Consider the following 3,813-nt stretch of genomic DNA (forward strand, 5'->3'; position numbering starts at 1 on the left):
TTTTTTTTTATTGGGCTTCAAAAATGTTTTCTTATTTTCCTTCAAATATTTAAGGATGTTTAGAGGAAAGTTGAGACCATCTTTGCCACCTTCTTTCTTCACAGGGTGGCTATCAGTTTGTATGGAATTAGTACCAGGAGTTCTTTTACTGAGGTTGCTTCCTAAATGATCTTTCAGCTACAAGATTTGTGAGGTAGAATACTAAGCCACGTCTGTCTCACTTTCTCAGTGACTGAAATAATGATGGGTGGAAAAAAATTGGTACCTAAAATATCATAGAACTACTAAATATTATAAAACTACTGTAAACTCTCCTATTAAATAGATTTAATTTTGCTAAGAATTCCTGTTGTTCAGTTCTCAGACCTCAAAGGGAAGCCTATCCAAACCTATAATTTATTTTATATGATAATTATCTAGCCTCACTAATTTTTGACTTGTATGGTCACATGTGCCCCAGGATTGCCTAACTGATAAATTTCTGTTTAAATGGAAAATAAAATCTGCATATATTCTCTGAATTCTTACCAGTTGGTAATGCAGGGAAGTCCTGTGAGGTGTGGTCTTGTTTCAGTGGGAAAATAGACTGAGCTATGTCATTTAAAATGTCTACATTTGAATAGCTAAAAATTGTATTTCAAAACATGCTATATTTTAAAATCTAGATCTCAAGCATGAAATGGAAAGTTCTGATGAATTACAGGTTACTCTCGGATAACATGAAAGTGGATCAAAATTAACTTTGAAAACAGTCAAGTAAATTTTGACTTTCATCTGGAGTTTACATGGCAGTTCTCATCTGCATGTAAATGCAAAATTCACTACACTTATTATGAAAGAGTTTATAGAAAGTTTCAAATGGATTTTAATGGCAAATTGGTCCAAAAGAAAAATTATAGAAACATCAGTGGCACCTCCAATATCCTATGCGTTTAGAGAAAAGAAGAGTTAATATTCTGCTCATACCACTCAAAAGCTGGTGCCAGTCCTCCACATGTTAATGATTTAAGAGAAGTTCGGTGGAACTTTGGCCAACTGTGCCATCACATGCTTTCTAATTGCAAGTGTGGTTTACTGTAATAGCCCAACAATTACCAAAACCACAGGTGGATTCATTCAGTCAGGAAAAAAGTGTGTGTGTGTGCGTGCCCATGTTTGTGCATGTGCATGTGTGCTGTGACCAATGGCACTGAGCCAGGCCCTTTCCACAGCTGAGATGAAGAAAAAACATAAATGCACAATAAAGATAGACAATGGCAGCTGATTTCCTATGTGGCCATGAATTTAACATTAAGTCTTTCATTTTTCACTCGATTACCTCACTCCCTCTCCCCACCTGCCATTTTCTGTCATCTAGGGAATTATTTAATTTTTGGTTTTGTTTGTTTATTTTTGTTTTCAGGAGAAAAATAGACTGTGCTTCATTGGTTCAGGTAGAAAGCAGAATTTTTATGGAATGTCAGAGAGCTGGATACGTGGGTTGAGAGGTAAAGATCCCACTTCGTTGTAAGAAAATGAGAACTGGATGGGATGTCTGTAGCCACAGAGATGCATTTGAGATAGAAACTAGCTCCTGTGTTTATCATAGTCAGCCCTTTTGTCTTTAACAACACTTAAATAATTCAAAATTAAGCCCGTCCATGAGAATTTATCATAAAGTCTCCATGAAGAAATAAACATATACTCAGTTCCTTCCTGGGCTTGCCCCGTAGCTCAAGGAAGGCAGTTGGACAGGAGTAGAAGGGAGGTAACAAAGGTTTTACTTTACTCTGGCTTAGCTTCTAAAGCAGTTTATCTTCCTCGCTCCGCCCCTCCCCTCGCCCCCCCCCCCCCATCTCTCTCTATTTGTTGCACTAGGGTTAGGAACCACTTACAGAAGAGTCAATCAGTGCAGGACCTGCATCTCCAATTTACCCTAGCAATGCATAGCCTCTGGGTATCTCCACCCAGACAGCACCTGAAATCAGAGTAGACTTCACTCATGGGAGGAATGGGATTTATTCGTACTTGTTTGGAAGGAGACCTCTTAAGGATTTAGGAGTTGGCATCCATTGTTTGTCTTTTTTAATTCAGTTTGAGATTTTCCTGGTTCTTGGTATGTCAAATGATTTTCAATTGAAATGTGGCCATTTTTGTATTATGAGAATCTAGATTTTATTGAAACATTCTGTTTTAAATTGGCTTTGTCTGACAGCTCTCCAGCCAGGAAAGCAGAAGGTAGTGCCTTGTCACTCACATATGGAGGTAAAAATCCAGCTTCCCCACTTGTCCTTTGTTGATACACTGTGTGTGTGTATGTATGGGGGGGGGTGTCCTTGTTACTGTTGGGCAGGGTGGGCTTTCTAATCCCCACATGGTCTCCACTGACACCACACTAGTGGGTGGCCTTGTTCCTGGTGGACAGTGGTTTGACACCACCCCGGTATTGTGGGGAGGGGAGAGATACCTGGTTGTTGCTGGGTAAGGGTGGAAGTCCAGGACCCCCACATGGCCTCTGCTGGCACTGGGGGATGCTTCATTACCAGCTGGCAGGCATAGGGTCCTGGCATCCTACTTGGTTTCTCTGACACCACTCTGGCAGGAATATTAGGGCTTCTTGTTAGAGCCTTGTGAGGACGGAAATCTAATATCTTCACTCAATCTTTGCTGGCATGGATGGTCACAGTTTCTTGTGGTATTTGGCTGGAGTAGAGCAGTTATTGTCTAAAAGTTTTTCTCTCTCTAAGCTGCCCCTTTCCTGGTCCTGTGGCTAGAGAGAGGAGACTTTTGTTGAGACATTTTTGGTTTGTGTCCGTTGGAATTTTGGGTTGCTGACTTTTCTACTTGTTGACGTTTCTGGGTTTCTGACTTCTTCAGCTACAAGTCTCGGGTATGTGAGGCAAAAAGAAAACCCAGGGATTTCACTACCAATGTTGCTTCTTGGGTTTTGAGGTCCCAGGCTGGTCTGCCTTCTCTCCACCTTAACAGAGTCTTCTTATGTTTGTTTTATATATGACATCATTTTTTTTCATTGTATTTAGGAAGAGGAATAGGATATGCATATATTGAAACAACACACTGTACCCCACAAATATGTACAATTTAAAATAAATTAAAATTCTAATTAGGATTAGGAAAAGGATTTTCCTTAAAGATTTCCCTAAAGAGGCTTAGGAAAAAGTAAGCCTACTCCATCTTCCTAGAAGCAGAAGTCCTTGCTACTCAATTTTTGGTTTTATTTGTTTTATTTTCTGCAATATTTTATTATGAAAGTTTTCAAAAATGCAGAGAAGATAAAAGAATTGTACCCCATACATATCCACCACCTGGATTCAGCACTTAACATTTTGCTATATTTTACTTTATTGCATATTCCATCTATCCACTTATTTATAATTCTTGATGGACATCAGTATACCTCGCCCCTAAAACTTCAGCATGTATATTATTAATTGGACTTCACTATCTATTTATGGTTTTTCTAAGATAAATTTTATATGAAGTAAAATACACAAAATCTTAAATGTTATTTGATGAGCTTTGTATCATCTAGCCATTGTCAAGTTCATTTGCATCATCCCCAGAAGTTTCCTCAAGTCCCTTCTGAATTAATTCCTACCTCCCTCTCACTCCAAGAAGAAGCTCCTGTTCTGATTTTCACTCTTTCTCTTCCCCTTTCTCCCTCCCTTCTTTCCTTCCTTCCTCCCTTTTGCTATAAGTTCATTTTGTCCATTTTAGAACTTCATATAAATGGAACCAGACAGTATGCACTCTTTTCTGTGTGGCTTTTCCAGCACGATGTTTTTTTTTTTTTTTTTTTTTTTTTTTTTTTTT

The sequence above is a fragment of the Galeopterus variegatus genome, unplaced genomic scaffold (genome assembly GCF_000696425.1).
Source record: "Galeopterus variegatus unplaced genomic scaffold, G_variegatus-3.0.2 Scaffold1775, whole genome shotgun sequence".
NCBI lineage: Eukaryota > Metazoa > Chordata > Mammalia > Dermoptera > Cynocephalidae > Galeopterus > Galeopterus variegatus.